The 17,439-nt window shown below is 37.3% G+C and overlaps 2 non-coding genes across 2 annotated transcripts; both read right to left on the reverse strand.

Annotated features, from left to right (window-relative positions):
• Nucleotides 1-14,683: 14,683 nt before the first annotated feature.
• Trnat-agu lies at nucleotides 14,684-14,757 on the reverse strand. The gene has a single exon. It is a non-coding gene; the product is annotated as a tRNA-Thr (tRNA).
• A 663-nt stretch (nucleotides 14,758-15,420) lies between these two features.
• On the reverse strand, nucleotides 15,421-15,494 carry Trnat-agu. Its single transcript has one exon. It is a non-coding gene; the product is annotated as a tRNA-Thr (tRNA).
• Between the last annotated feature and the right edge of the window lie 1,945 nt (nucleotides 15,495-17,439).

Raw genomic sequence — 17,439 nt, forward strand, 5'->3', positions numbered from 1 at the left:
TTTAGAGAGTTTTATTTTATCTTTTGGTTGATTTTCACTTCAATTGATGAATTATTACCATAAATTATAAAGATTGAATGAGTCTACTTGATGATGAAGGAATTTCATATGATCAAAACTATTACATAATTGCGCCAAAACCTTCATTATTCGATGACTTTTCAGTTTATAGTGTTCGATAATTTATTTTTTTCTGTTAGTTTTGAAATTTGGAATTGTAATTCTAGACAGAAATATATCAAATATTGAAGGTTTTTGCATAATGATCTCATAATTTGGTGTTTATATAAAATGGCCTTCGTCAAGTATATTTGTATTTAACCCTTATAGAAATTCTCAAATATGTTCATTAAATATGATATTTAATTATGTTTTGACATAGAACAAACTTAAACAAAAATTCAATCAGAAATGTTTTGAGGAAATGAATACATTGCTAAGAAATGAAAACTGCTTCCCTTAACGATCGATTAATCAATAAACCTCTGAAATTATTCGCAGATTTACTGCTCTAGCAATCGCTTGGTACATTTCACAAGTAAATAAAATTAACACCAGCAGAGCCAGTAATGAATGTATTACAATAAAGGCAGGACGTCGACGACCCCTAGCGAGAGCACAGCGAAAAAAAGAGCGCGAAATAAATAATTGAGTTGGAGTAGGAGAGGGCAATTTATGAAGACGTTCCTTTAATTGGAGTATCTACAAATTGAGAAAAAACTTCTGAAGCATTGAGACCGAATGTCACTACAAGAAAAAAGTAATTAACTCTTCTTGAATAATTAAAGGAAGAAAAGAATAATTCAGCCCTGTCTTATTACAAATTGGGAACGATAGATGGCTGTCTAATATTACGGACCCTCACTTCTGCCTGTTCTTCCTGCGGATCTCCTGTTCTTTTTCCAGTCCTAAATTAATTAGTTCTACGGCGAACGGAAACCATTGTTTTGGTGGTAGGAGGGTCGTTGGTATCGTTGTTATCGGAAAATTCCATTTCGATTGCAACTTACAATCGATTCAAGACTTCAAAGATAGAATTCGTTATCGAGGACATACATTAGCAAATGTGCGAATTGATCAAGGAAAATTTCAGGTGAAGGATATGGAGCTGCAACTTTAGCGGTACCGACCATATGGGTGATGTTGTCATTGAATAGCAGACCTCGTTTTTTCTAATATCAAATCGGAACTTTTAATTGAAAACCTTTCATTTTATTTTGTGTTCACCTCACCGACATAACATATCGAAAAAAAGTAGGAACTATATATGTATATAAATATCTAGAATTAACAACATTATGTCCTTTCATTTCACAATATAATATATCTTTATGATATATTGGGTTCTTTTGTCTTGGAATACAATTCCAACCAAAATAATTGAGTAAACGGTTAACAAATTGAATAACTGAATTGACATTAAGACAAACGTACGTTTCGGAATTTTTGCATATCCCTAGCATGTTCTATGCAATTCAAATCTGGTGAGTGTGGAGGTATTGGTAAATGTAGAATACCAAGCTCCTCGCACGCATTTTCAACTATGGCTGCACGGTGCGGTATAGCGTTATCGTCTAGAAATTGAAAAGTTTCACCAATAGCAGCGTGTAAATTTAGCACAATATTGTCAATGACATGCTCTCTATAGTGTAAGGCGGTCATATTCCCAGGACAAATGTGTAGATCTGTGCGCCCGGCCAATACCATAACACTACCACCTCGGAATGGATGGACTTCTTGGACATAGCGACGATTACGGGGTATGTGTCGGATTGTCCATATCCTTATTCTTCAAGAATCTGAAAATCGTGCATATCTGGATTCATCAGTGAAAAAGACACTACGCCAATGATCGTTCCAATTGATATGTTGCCTTGCCTATTCCAGTCTTTGACGCTTATGGTCACGTGTTAATAGAACTCCTCTTAATAGACGTCTAGAACCTAGATTCACCTCTCTCAAACGTCGTCTGATGTTTTCGATGGAAACTTGGTCCCTATCTGCATTTTGAAGAGTATTCCGTAGCATTCTACGAGTAGATGTAGGATTTTTTCTCGCCGAAACGGTGATGAAACGATCCTGAGCAGGTTTTGTTTTCGTCGCCCACCAAGCCTTGGTCTTTCCAATAGGGAACCTGTCTCCCTGAACCTATTCCGAAGTCGAGATATCACACTTTGGCTGACTTGGAGCCTTTCCGCTACAACAACCTGAGTAAGGCCACTCTGTAGCATTACGATAGCCCTATTACACTCAGCGTCTTGGCATTTTCAGAAAACTCGTTTCAAATCGAAGCCGTTGATAAACTGACTCCATTTCAAAATAAGAACATTCATGAAACAAAGAACAATGAAACAAAGAACCAAACTTCAGAAAAATGCGACCAGATTGATGAATTAATGTCTTATACTGATTTTTATTGGATCGATTTAAGTTGTTATTGAGTTTTAAATGATTTCATAGCGATTTTCTCGAAGATTACATACTTTTAAAAACGATTGAATACGATATTGCTAACTCTTGTGGAGCAAGAGGCAAGAGGAGCAAGAGGAAGTGAGATGAATATACAAGAATCTTGAGTTTGAGAGACTCAGTGCCGTACCTAATGAGGTGAAGTTGTGGTTGAAATGGATTAATAAAATATTCGATTAATACATGTGATTTCTAGAATTTAATTGGTAATAAAAGGCAGGCCACTAGTGCGTATGTCCAAAAATAGTAGGTAAAGATCAATTCTCTCTTTCCAGTATCAATTTCACAATCTCAGAAAACCGACAACAACAATGTTCACGTCCCATCAGGTAATTCACATGACCCCTTATCTTATCCAACTTCGTAAGATGGGACGGGTCGAAAAAAAGAAAAAAAAAACAAGACCACAGAACAACCTCTTATTGTTGTCCGTATCGCGTAACAAGTTGACAACCAATTAAAAACCGTTTAACCGGGCCCGATCTCAGTATGTAATTAAGTGTATCGGAGTAGGCCGCCGTAATTGCCGGCCAAACGCGATCCGAAAGAATGCTTCGACCGCGGTTTGACAGCCGGATAGACAAGTGACCGTCGTCCAGAGCCTCCTCTTCGATTCCGATACGGGACCACCTGCCTGCGAGAGCGGAGGTGTGTTATTCTCGCGTTTGATGGGCTGTCGTTTCGGGAGTATCGAGAATCGTGAGATGGGTTGGATCGAATTGATGGAAGGGCATCTTAGTTGGGAGCTGATGGGCGATACAATTGTTGCTTTAGAAGTACAAGATGAATTTAAGACAATGGGAGTGAGCTTAGCTGGTGATCCTTAATAATTGAGAAACAAAGGCACCACATACATCTAAGGCGTTTCTGAATCATTTTTTAGGGATATTTTTCCATTTATAAAGGCACAAATTTGTGCATCGACCAGGAAAAATTTCCTGAAAAACCTGAAAATCGCAGTTCTAACATCAGTAAAAAATTAACGCACATTATGGAAGTCGCAAATGTATTCTACAACGGAAGGTGTTCTCAATGATAATTATTTTCATCAGAATTATGCATGCATATGTTATCTAAATTCAACGTTTCTCTTCAATACAGATGTTTTTTCCCAGCAGAAATAAAAAAAGATGAGATTATCAGGTTTTGAATGTATTGGCTCCATTCTGAAATCAGTTGTTCTCGATCAATTCTAGTGATCAATAGTTCTTCTTTCGTTTGATTTTCTACACTCGATCGCTATGCAACGCGAAACACGCAATTTGACCCAAGATGAATGTGCCCAAGCGGTAGTTTTGCTAGAAGAAGGGTGGACATACACAAGAATTGCAAAAAGGTTTGGAGTTCCCCATACAAGTGAGTCCAGAATGTTGCAGTGATTCAGGGAGACAGGTATGAATGTCCGAAGACCAGGACAGGGTAGACCACGGGTAACAACTGCCATTCAAGAACGTTACTTGAGAGTTTCTTCTTTGAGACAACAGTTTGCAACCACTCGCCTCCTTCAAAATCAGCTTGAGCAAACTCATGGGGTACAAATTAGCACTCAGACAACTAGAAATCGTCTCAGAGAATATGGTTCAAGGTCTCGTGTCGCGGCAAGAGGCCCAGCTTCTACCCCAGCCCATCGAAGGGCGCGTTTGGATTTTGCGAGAGAGCATATCCATTGGGAGAAGGTTGATTGGGTAAGAGTTCTCTTCACAGATGAGTCTAGATTCTACCTCTACCATTGTGATCGACGTTCCCTTGTATACAGACGTCCACAGGAAAGGTATGTTCAGTGCAATTTCCTGAATACTACTGGTTTCGGGGGAGGATCGATTATGGTATGGGGTGAAATATCTTTGACTGCTCGCACAGACCTAGTGGTCGTTGATAATGGGGCTATGAATGCTGATAGGTATATAAGGAACATTCTTGAAGAGCATGTAGTGCCATTTGCCCCATACATTGGTGAAAATTCCATTTTTATGGACGATAGTACACGACCCCATCGTGCGCGCATCGTTCAGGAGTACCTTGAAGAGGTCGAAGTCTCTCGAATGGAATGGCCAGCAAGAAGTCCAGATCTCAAACCGATTGAGCAGGTTTGGGACAACCTCAATAGAAGGCTGAGAAGTTCAGAAAATCATCCAGCTACTCTTAATGACTTACGAATCCAACTCAGAGAAATCTGGGAAGGATTAGATCAGAACATTTTAAGATCACTCATTTTGAGTATGAACCGTCGTTGCCGAGCTGTAATTAACGCAAGGGGTGGAAATACCAAGTATTAAATCACTTATCAGCATTCCAGTATGTTGAAAATTGTTTATTTCTCTTCTTTCACATAAGATTCGGTGAAATCCTGAATTTTTCTTCCATTTAATGTGTCTTGTTTCGTTCAAAACCTTCCCGAGAAAACATAAAACATAAGTTATAAAGTCAATGTAGAGTTAACTTTCATTAAAATTGAGATTTTCAGAATGTGCTTCAATTTTTTTGGGCAGTGTAGATCAACTTCCATCTTGCCTGCATTGTCTAAAATTCAATATTCTTAACATCGTTCTGTGGATTACCTCGAACAGCAGTCACTTCTCCATGACTCCCAACATAGTTTCAGTCGAAAAAATTAACCAACCGTTCCTCTATTGCAGACCAAGAAGGTCCTCCAAAAGTCCAAGACAACCCAAAAGTGCTCTAGTTTTGCGAACTGTGACTTCAAAATTTCCCTCAGCAAGAAAGCTCTTAAAATATTGAATAATGGATAAGGCACTGGTCCAGAAATCTTGAATCCATTTTTCGTACAATCCTTCACTCTTTCTCTCAAAATGACTTCGAATTTAATTCATAATGAATCATTAAGAACGGGATCCTAAACTATGAAAAATGAACATGAGTCGTTCCTTCAGTTAAAAATGGAGATCAAACTATTGTTAATAACTTCTAGCTGAAGCCCGCGTTTTCAGCGGTCACGCCACGTCCACTTCATTTGTAGTAATAATATGGAAATAGTAATGTCTTTATTTCACATTATCTCCCAAAGTAAGCGTCCAAATAAAAAACTTTGGGGGACAATGTTTATCTTCATGAAATTACCTTCACGATGATGTAAATTGATGATTGCCTCATAATGATTCTGGAAAATCACCTTTCAATTTTCTATATTATATTCATACAGAATGCCAAATTCTGACTTATTTATGAAAGATATATGGTGTCGTAGGTCTCTTTTCGGATCTACTCAGAACAATAATTTTCCTAGAACATTGTACTCATAATATTGTCGCGTAAAATGAACCATAACTCCAGCGCATACGTGAAAAAAAATTCGATAACATTTTTTTCACCGACTTATTTCAGTTAAACACACGTAGGTCGCAATCCCGTGTCAAAATCTGGATAAAACTTGTCTTATGTTGCTCGGCATTAGTGTACTTTTCGACAGGTGAAAGATTTTTTGAAATTGATCCTGTAGTTATTGGGCCTATTCACAACAAACATACAAACAAAAGTTACCTCCTTATAATATTAGTGTAGATAAAGTAAACTTTAAGTAGCCGAAAACATCTTCGAATTATTTATTTTACCACAGACAACAACAGGGTTTTGTCGTAAGAAGGTATGTAGAAACGAATTAAATTAGTTTGACCAAGTACCTGCATGAATTTTCGGAGAAAAATCCACGAGTTGATAAAGTTCAAACCAATATCGTCAATAAGGCATTTAAATGGGTCCACATGAAACTGATGTTGAATAAGCAAGGCCAAATTGATGTGTTTTCCGTCATGATGTCATGGTTCCGATCATATGTGACAGAATAGGCAGCAATACGTCGGAGTTGATTGTTATTGCTTTGATAAATGTTCTATATTTATGTTCCTTAGGGACCTCAGATTCACATTATACCCATTGCTCATCCTCATTTGAAGGAACAACATATATAAACGTTTAAAAAGAATATAACTTTTGTTATTTGCTGAAGACTTGAGAATATTTAGAGCTATAAATCCTTCAAAAATGAGAAAAATAATTACTCGAGAATAGAACTAAATAAGCACTGGGTCACAAAAACCCACAAAACATTTATAACATTCCTCTTCACCCTCGCAGAATTGCAGTCTTCTGCTTTGTCTATATTTGGCCGTATCTTTTCCAAAGAGAAAAGAAGAAGTGAATGTTAAACTAATGTTGAATGGTATTTTCTTCCTTCATCTTCAAGAGCAAGATAAACAATGAAAAACGTCGCCTTGGGTTTTTTCTTGTGAAGATACCAAACAGACGTTGTTTACTTCCACAAACCATAAAGTTTAACTGATCTAAAAGTTGCAATTATCATAATCGATAGGATAGAGTTATTGGAGATAAAGCGATGAACACAAGTGAAAACATTCAACAGAAAGTTCAGTACTTATATTTTTCTTCATAATAAAAACGAATAATCTCATATGGCAGTAGTATCAACATTTCACTTCATGGAGAAACACTATCAAGGTAACTATTATTTGAACAACCTAAGTTTACTATGGGTCACCCAGCTTAGTCTGGAGTAAACAAATCTATATGAGGATCGATACCAACTGAACAATTTCAATTTTTTTGTGTTCGAACATAGAAAATTCTAGTTAAAGCTGACTTATTCTTCTTTTATATGGTCCATCCTATTCCGTCGCAGCCAACACTGAGATTAATCAAAAACAATCATCATACACCTCCGATAAAATTATCATTCCTCTCGATATCAATCTTTGTGAATCACCATACGAATACGACTGGCATCGATAAATCTCCTACAGTAACAATGGCCAGTTGCACCCTTCATTGTATTCCGAATTGATACAGGACCTTTTCAACTGAACAACTCGGATCGAAGCTGGCGTAGGAGCGCAAAGGAACGACTGAAAAGACATAAAGAAGGCCACGATACGTCACCATTGTTTTCTGGACGATGCTTCTGGTTATTATTTTGACGGAATAAAACCAACATAAGAGCGGACAATCGTTCAGTCTGTTTGGTGTCTGTGTATGCAAGAGAGTTAATGACATCCTGTATCAGGGGCATATAAGAATGGACCGATTAAAAGTACACCTACAGCTGCCTAATAATTCTTGGCAATGTGACTCACATCGAGAATTGGACTTAATTTATCTCGATCCTAGACGGCGTTGATTTAAGGCGACCACTTCCTATGGAACTCTCAATTTTAATTTTTTGATCGGGAGTTGATCATCTGATAGGATATGACGAATTGAATAGCAGAAGAGATTTTGAAGGTGAATAATCAATTTGTTCGCTCTTGTCTCCGAATGTCGTCCAGAGTTCTTATCACAAACTGACGGATTCGCCAATAAGAGTTTTCAATTTGAATAGCTGGGCATCTGTCACTTTTGAAGCTGTAACTTTTGACATTTGACATGTCAAAACTACGCCTGTACTAAAAATAAAAGGATACACGCTTCAACAATGCATTGAAATTGTTGAAATTCACTCAAGTCCGCTATTGAAGGATGATTTTTAAGAGCTATAGAACTTGAAATTGCAATAAAATAACGATAGATCATTCGATTGACATGAATTTTATTTATTCGCCAGATAATCTTGTGGAATTATATTTTAAATATGATTTCTGGCATATGACCGCCACGGCTGGCTCGAATGTAGTCCAATCTGGACGTCAATTTTCGATTACTTTTTCCGACATTTGTGGCCGTATATCGGCAATAACACGGCGAATGTTGTCTTCCAAGTGGTCAAGGGTTTGTGGCTTATCCGCATATCGAAGAAAACCTAACACTGACACATTGATTTAAGATTTTGGAAATGAATATATAAAAAAAATTTCAAGCTTTATGTGACTTCGATAAAATAAAAAATATTTTGATCGGAATATCGGAGAAAGAGAAAAACGGTCACTTGAAGTCGAGAGCTTCAGAGCGCTCGTCATTCTAAACCAATTGAACCTTTGGATATACCTAATGTACAGTTTTGTGTTAGTTAAGGGTGCTATTGGCATATGAATAGGAGTGCTCAAAACGTCCTGATACAGGATCAGTGCTTTTCTTGAATTTATTTATAACTGTTTTAATCTTTCACTGTCATGATATCAATTTGCAATAAACCAAATAATTTAAGATAATACTCTTATATTCTTTTGTAAAAGAACTCATCGAATGTTAGATAAATTTCAGATATCTTTCAAGAAAGTTTCGAAAGGATTATTCTTCAGGAAAAGTACCAATCACAGCCTGCCAACAATTTTCCGCATTTCCCTGCCCTGAAAATTTCCTGTTCATTACCCCTTTGGTTTTTATCATTTCTAGGGAATATTTCCAGGGAAAAAATCTTCCTATATTTATTTTACTTCAATTAAAAATCTCGACTGAGATACTGAATTGTTAATTATCGTTCAAGATTGTGTTATTTCAACAAGAAGGCAATTAAAAAATTTGCCATCACTGCAGCCCCCGGCAATGTGATAAAAGAAGAAGGTCGAACCTCCGAACAATGAAGTGACGATTTGAAAACAAGAAGAAAATAAAGGGTTCCTTCAAATGGCCGAAAAAGTCGAATTAAAAGACTTTCAATCAAGGAATAGCGACGTTCAGACTTCACGACCTCAAAAACTCCTTCTTGCTTTCTCCCGAAAGGACGCTCTACTGATAGCGAGTCGACGCCGTGTGGAAAAATCCCGGAAAATCGTCCTTCCCATTACGAGAGCATGTTCAAATAAAAATCAAGTCGGAACGGGTAATTAACGTTTGTTTTGGACGGCACAGGACGTTGCATTTCTTGCCAGGCCGTCTCTCTTTCCCTGGAAATTTGAATATGAAAAAGTCTGGCCGGGTATAGAGGAGTGAGAGGAGGAACGTCCGAGCCGGAAAAATAAATATATGAAAATTAACATTCAATTCATTCGGCAACAAATGGCGGGATTCAATTAGATTTTTAAATTAGATCTGCGATCTCGCAAGCGGGAGTTGGGAAGATGGGAAATTCGGAAGTACCAGATACGAGGGCTAATATCTGTTCCGGACTGATCTCAATCAATTTCAGTTTCTTTTATTCTAACGGGTGTTTTTTTCGAGGTATATAACTTTAAGTTGACATTACTGTTCAAGATGGCGACCGATTTAACAGCTGTCAAGTGATTTATTCTCAGTTTGGTTTGGCAATTCATCATGAATAGACTCACGCCTAAACAACGCTTGCAAATAGAGCAATTTTATTTTGAAAATCATAGTTCTGTGCGGAATACGTATCGCGCTCTACGTCCATTTTATCGTCGACAAAATCGTCCATCAGAGCAGTTAATTCGATTAACCATGGAACGTTCTCGCACCACGTGTACTCCTATTGATAACTCGCATCCCCAGAGACGCCGTACGGTGCGTACAGAAGAAGCTATCGCTGCTGTAGAGCGTAGCATTGAGGAAGACCCGAATGAGTCTATCCGCCATCGAGCACAGGAATTGGATCTGTGTCCATCCACTTTATGGAAGATTCTGCGGAAGGATCTTGGTTTGCGTGCTTTCAAAATCCAACTCGTGCGAGAATTGAAACCAAACGATCATCAAGTAAGGCGTAGATTCGTCGAATGGGCCCTAAATGAGATTGCCGTTGTTCCCGATTTTCATAAGCGAATTTTGTTTAGCGATGAAGCGCACTTCTGGTTGAATGGCTACGTCAACAAACAAAACTGCCGCATTTGGAGTAAAGATAATCCTCAAGTGTATGTCGAAACACCGTTACATCCAGAAAAACTGAATGTTTGGTGCGCTTGATGGGCTGGTGGAATGATTGGTCCGTACTTCTTCAAAAACGATGATGGCCATAACGTTACAGTCAATGGTGATCGGTATAGAGCCATGACTACTAACTTTTTCATTCCTGAATTGAACAACCATGATGTCCAGGAGCTGTGGTTCCAACAAGATGGCGCAACATGTCACACAGCTCGTGCCACAATCGATTCATTGAAAGACAAGTTTGGTGACCGCCTAATTTCACGTTTTGGACCTGTGAATTGGCCTCCAAGATCTTGTGAGTTAACACCGCTAGACTACTTTCTGTGGAGCTATGTAAAGTCATTGGTCTATGCGGATAAGCCACAAACCCTTGACCATTTGGAAGACAACATTCGCCGTGTTATTGCCGATATACGGCCACAAATGTTGGAAAAAGTCATCGAAAATTGGACGTCCAGATTGGACTACATCCGAGCCAGCCGTGGCGGTCATATGCCAGAAATCATATTTAAAATGTAATACTACAAGATTATCTTGCAGATAAATAAAATTCATGTCGATAGATTAATCCATCTTTGTTTTATTGCTATTTAAAGTTCTATAGCTCTAAAAAAAACACCCTTTATTATGGATATAGTGTTCTGTGTGTACGCAACAAGGGTGAAAACAAAGGTAAATACGTGAATATTGATACCGTTATTTTTGCGTAATTTCGAAACTTTATTTGTGATACTATTGTGAAAATTGTTATACCGGACTAGGCCGTTGTTCGGGCCGCATAAAAAGGGGCAAAGGGCCGCACGTTGAGTATGGCTGGTCTATGCGGATGAGCCACAAACCCTTGACCATTTGGATGACAACATTCGCCGTGTTATTGCCGATATACTGCCACAAATGTTGGAAAAAGTCATCGAAAATTGAACGTCCAGATTGGACTACATCCGAGCCAGCCGTGGCAGTCATATGCCAGAAATCATATTTAAGTTGTAATGCCACAAGATTATCTTGCGGATAAATAAAATTCATGTCAATCGAATAATCCATCGTTGTTTTATTGCAATTTAAAGTTCTACAGCTCTAAAAAAAACACCACTTATAAATGTCAATACCCATTGATGGCCACAAAATATTTATCAGCAACGTTATGGATGATCACACTGAGTAATATAATAAATATTAAGAAAGAAACATTTTTTTATGTATTACCATTCTAGTTCGACAAATTATTGAAGGAAATATCATTTCGTGAGTCACATTTCACATTGCAAAAGAGAAAGAATACTAGAATAGTATAATTTCTAAATTCATTTTTCTGCTGAAAGTCTTCTTTTCCTAAGCTATGATAAATACGGCAGATTAGCCTTTGTATTGTCAGAAAAAATTGAGAGATAAGTCAAGACGTCTTCGGATTATACTTTATTGACGATTCAAGATTTGACATTTCTGGTCACCGTAAAATATCGACTAACCTTTCATTCTATGCGTGGGAGAAACCAGGTGCAAGGGACTCAATAAAAAACGGAAATGCGATGGATTTGAATCACTTTTTGTGATCTCATTGCTCATTGTATTGCGTTTGGTGGGTGAGAAGGCTTTTGTTAGATCTCAATACGTGATTTTCAACACTCTATTGATTCTTTGGCATGAATAGGAGACTATGAATATATTTGATTTATCCACAGTCACTTTGTGAAGTTGATATTTGATATCTCACACTTTCGTTGAAAGAGGTTCAGCAGATGCCTAAAAAATTCTAGTTCTAAAATCAAACGTTTTAATCACCAGAGAAATAAGTTTTTCCTGAACTTTTGTGGAATGCGTATCTTATTGAAACATCTCTTAGGTCAGTTAAGAAGAATTTTGATTCCAATGAGATCGATCTCTTCGATCCATCCTTATTGTCTTTTTTAAGACATAGACTTAAATGTGATTTTCTGCGGGTTTTTTAGCTGCTTAGTTTGTGATTGAATTCCTTTTTTCTTGAATCTAATTGTTGTACGATAAATTTATCGTTGTAATTTGTGAATAACAGGCCAATTGAAAAGTTCCTGGTCTATCATAGTAAAACAATATTTTTTTGGCAAAATTCGATGTTATTTTTCAACATAGTTGCCTTCGAGGGCGAATGATATAGCGATTATAGCGATCTTCTAACATTTCGATACCATTTTTGTAGTACGATTTATCTTTCGCTTCAAAATAGGCCTTAGTTTCGGCGATTACTACTTCATTGGTGCTAAATTTATTTTCAGCGAGCATTTTTTTTGGTCTGAGAACAGAAAAAAGTCGCTGGGGACCAGAACTGGCCAATACGATGGATGCAGAAGCAATTCTAAGCCCAATTCATGCAATTTTGCTATTGTTTTTAGTTATTTGTTACACTGCGCATTTTCTTGATGAAACAGCACCTTTTTTCTCTTTAAATGGGGCCGTATTTCAAGTGTTTCATCCTTTAAACGATCCAATTACTCTAGATAATAATCGCTGTTAATGTTCTGGCCCTGTTGGAGGTAATCAATGAATATTATACCTCACGCATCCCATAATATTGATGCCATAACCTTGCCAACTGACTGTTGTGTTTTTCCTCTCTTTGGATTCGGTTCATCGTGTGCAGTCCATTCAGCTGACTGTCAACTGGACTCCGGAGTGAAATGATGGAGCCATGTTTCATCCATTGTCACACATCGACGCAAAAATTCAGGTTTATTGCACTTAAACAACTTCAAACACTGCTCAGAATCATTAACACGTTGTTGCTTTTGATCGATTGAGAGCTCGCGCGGCACCCATTTTGCACATTCTTTTGTACAAATATTGGCGAATGATGTGATGTTCACAATGTCTACTATCTCGATCAACTTCACTTCACGATCATTCTAAATTATTTTGTGAACTTTTTTGATTTTTTCGTTTGCCTCTTTTGGGCGTCCACTGTGTTCGCCGTCGTCGATGCTCATTTCACCACGTTTAACCTTAGCCAACCAATCAATGATGGTTGATTTTCCTGGTGCAGTCCCCGGAAACTCTGCATCAAGCCAAGATTCTGATTAAACTGTATTTCCCCTCAAAAAGCAATATTTTATCATTATTTTTTTCCATCTTCCTCAAATAACAAAAGTAGTTACACTCACAACGCAATATCTCACACACTAATAGTCGGACTGCTGTCAAATTTTGACACGTATCGTTTAAAGGTTGATACTTACTTGAAGTCATATGAATTTGATACTAGCACCGCCATCTGTACATCAGACCGGGGATTTTTCAATTGGTCTAATACTGCTGTGGGTATATCCTGTTTTCTCAAATAAATAAATTTGTTAATTCACGACAGACGTCTTATGGATCGAATGAAGTGATAAGTTACTGCGTCTTGTAGATTTTCCTAAACTCAAAGAAGTGTATGAAAATAATATTCACATTCATCATATATATATCATGACAATCCTGATAAATTCTCGATATTTTCCTGAAGTATCGATAAATCAAACTGTTGCCGTTCGAACTGCCGCACATAAATCCTCTTGAGAATCCCTCCTGCGGAATGCTCAAGATCATTTCGAGTTTATTTTTTCGAATTCTCGATCTTTTCACAACCCTACGGATATAAATTTTCTCGGTTCAAGGGTTAATCTGGAGGGTTCTCACAGTTCCCTTCCTCATCGATAAGGTCGTAAATTTTTGGTTCAAAGGTTCTTGTTAGCCCTTCACCCCCTTAGTTTTTTTATACACCGTTCTGCTCGAATGAAGGATACGAGAGGATTCCTTCAAGGATAGCTCTTTCAGGATGATACAACTTCTGTTTCTGGATATTCGGTTGTTTAGGTTTTGACTTGATGTATCATTTAGGTTTCTTCCAAAACTTTTAAAATATTTTCTATGTAAATGAATAATCTGTTCTTCTAAATCGGTTGTCCAAAAGTGAATTTTACAGAGTGTCAGAGTATTAGTGAATAAATAATATATAAATAATAATATAATTAATTCGAAAAACAGGATGAAACATGAGATGAAATCTGATGATCTGATTAACTGTCTGTCAACAAAAAACATAAGATTCGGACGATTCAGTCATGACATGTGTCACTCATTTCTTACTTCGATATTATATTAGGTTTAGACGTTTCGACAACGATGTTGTTAACTTCAGAAACGAATAACTTTTTGTATGTAATTACAGGATCTTAGTTTTAACGTCTTTAAATGTACCAACGTATGTAAAGACTCGGTGGATTGAACTGTACCGAGTTATTTCAACTTCAGAATGTGCTCCCAAGCTTTCTGAATCATTTTATATAGGTATTCTTCTTCTCCAAGTGCCGTCTCCGTTCGGAAGTTTGGCTATCATCAAAGCTATGCCTATTCTCGATACTGCAGATCTAAACAATTGTTGCAGTTGTTGCAATTGTTATATAGTTATGAATGAATAAATTTTTCTTATATTTCAATTCTCTCAACAATTTTGAATAAAATAATTGTTCACCATAGGCCCCGGAGGGATTCGAACCCTCGATCTCCTGTTTACTAGACAGGCGCTTTAACCAACTAAGCCACGGCGCCGTTGTGATTATTAAATCATTGCAAAATCATTTGAGAGATAATTATTTGTATATTCCTGATTAGTTTGAGATCAAGTCCCTTCCATGTGTCAATTGAATCAAACCTAACTCTTTTTCCATGCGCTCAATCAAAATGTTTTCCTAAAAACAAAATCCGTTCAGGAGTTTCAGATGAAACGTGTACATACAAACAGAAAAACGTCTAATGTTCTCTTTTGCCATTTTCTTATCACCTCTTTTAATTTTTTGTTTATTTATACTGATTTGATTCTGATGAAATCTGATATGGGTATCCGAGGAATTTCAACTATTTTGGGAAGTTTATAATGTTCGTTGCGCATGACTTAATTAGGACTTAATTTCGTGACGTAAAAGTACTAAAAGTAGAGAAAGCATAGTGACACAATCATTGGCAAAGTATTTCGAATGATCGAGAACAAAGATAGGAAAAATCAATCAATCTGTATATCTGGAAATATAAGGCCTATATTGCTGAACTTAACCAGTACTACAACTACTAGAGCTGCTGGTTTTTTATGAATAACACTGTACTATTATAATGGTCCCAACATATTCCTCTAGTTAAAAAACCTTATTTCTTGTCGAAAACCTTAATTCTTTTCGGATTCAAATCAATGTGCTACTTAAAAAAATTGATCAGTGAAGGCCCCGGAGGGATTCGAACCCTCGATCTCCTGTTTACTAGACAGGCGCTTTAACCAACTAAGCCACGGCGCCGACATATATAAAGGTAATATGATGTGTGACAGAAAAGGACAGAACTAACACAATAGGATTCCATTGGAATTAGGAATATCAAAAGGGTTTGATATTCCTAACTGTTAAACCATAGACATCAACCATCGAAACTTCTCAAACAGCTGAAAAAAAACTCATTTTGTATATATTTTGAATTTATACTCTGTTGATCCAGCCTTTTACTACCCGCAGAGCCAACTATAATCCACATATAGACCAAAACCAACGTTTTCGGCTTCAATTAATCCCACCCTTCGAATTCCGCCGATCCGACGTCTCCAAGTGTCACAAAAAGTCCCGAAAAGCCGTCTCGGGCGACAAAACAGGAGACACACGTCTCCTTCCGTATAGTAGCGGCAGAGCGCTTTACGTACGCTTCCGCGCGCATTGTCTAATCAGAACGATTGATTCCAATTAACGGCCTAATTGAATCGGGGACACAGGAGGCCGTGAAATGGGAAGAGACAGATCGAAGCGGGTCGAGATTGACATGTGACAGTCCCGAAGCGTAACGCAGCCAACTTAAATTGGATTTGTATTTCCTTAGCCCGAAAGGAGGCAAATGGGATTCCGATCGGTGCAGGGGTTTGAGCGTACGAGGAATCGATGATTGAGGAGGAGAAGCTTGTTGCTTTTTCTGAATATTGGAAAAGGATTCCGTCCCTTTCGGTAATTATCTAAGAGATAAGAAAGAATTCTTGAACTTTCTATTGATGCTTCATCGACACTAAATATTCTCAAAACTTCTGTGAGATCTGAGAAGTATCTGGATCTTAGCATGAATATGCTACACCTCCTCACTGGATCTCTTACTGGGCATTGCCACCTCAGATAGCACCTCATGAGAATGAGCAGCACTCTCATTCCGAACTAGGGATTCACGGCTTGGCTTGAGCTTGACTTGATTCAAGTTCAAGTCAAGCTCAAGTCGAGTAGTAGTGTTTCAATCTCGAGTCGAGTATTTATTTATCAAGTACTTGAATCATATCAAAATACTTAATTTTTAACAGTTTTATTGTGTAGAATCACATCAATAAAACATGATGAAATGATAGGGAACCGTGCAAAAAACACTTTCATTTATTGAACTTATTGTATAAAACGGAAGATATCAACTTCTCTGAAATAAAAACATAAACTAAATCACTATGAATCATAAAAAAAGGAAAAATAATTTCAAAATAAAGTTTCTTGATATTGAGAAACCTCTAGGCTTTGTTTGATTTCATAATTTTCCATCAGAATCTAAGACCCATGAGGTATCTTATAGATTTATCGCGGTTTATTGTAACTGTAAGAGCAGCTATGGAAAATTGTCTTTCAACAGGAGCTGGAGATGCTGGCGTTTATGAGAAATCCTTGGCCTTTTTGACCAAGTTTGGACAAATACCAGTCTCTCGGCGCTCGAGGAATCCCCTTATTCAGTTTAGGCGCGCAGGAGATTGCAGAAATATAGTGCGACGCATGCATATCAAGCTCAAGTAATATCAAGTATCTTGATATTACTTGAGCTTGATATGCACGCGTCGCACTATATTCTTGACATCAATAAAGATCTAAATCAAGTCAAGTCAAGTAAGTCATTTTTCACGAGCTTGATTCTCAAGTCAAGTAGTTGTTTGAAATGTCGAGCTACTTGGCTTGATGAATCCCTATTCCGAACGCCAAATTTCCTTGTCAGTTTTATTGAATTGAAGGAAAGTATCAACCCATGAAGATTTTCGTGACTTTTATCAGGAAATTTCAGTATCTGGGAGGTATAACAAAATTGGAAATGAGTTCGGATAAAAATGAAATTTATCCCAAGATTTTTTGACAGCAACCTGTCTACGAATACGAGGCGGAACTAAATGTGATAACATTGGTAAATAATGTAAAGGTGTAGATCTAATAGTTTCACTGATGATTCTTGTAGAAACGTTAA

Source organism: Harmonia axyridis, chromosome 3 (genome assembly GCF_914767665.1).
Source record: "Harmonia axyridis chromosome 3, icHarAxyr1.1, whole genome shotgun sequence".
Classification (NCBI taxonomy): Eukaryota; Metazoa; Arthropoda; class Insecta; order Coleoptera; family Coccinellidae; genus Harmonia; species Harmonia axyridis.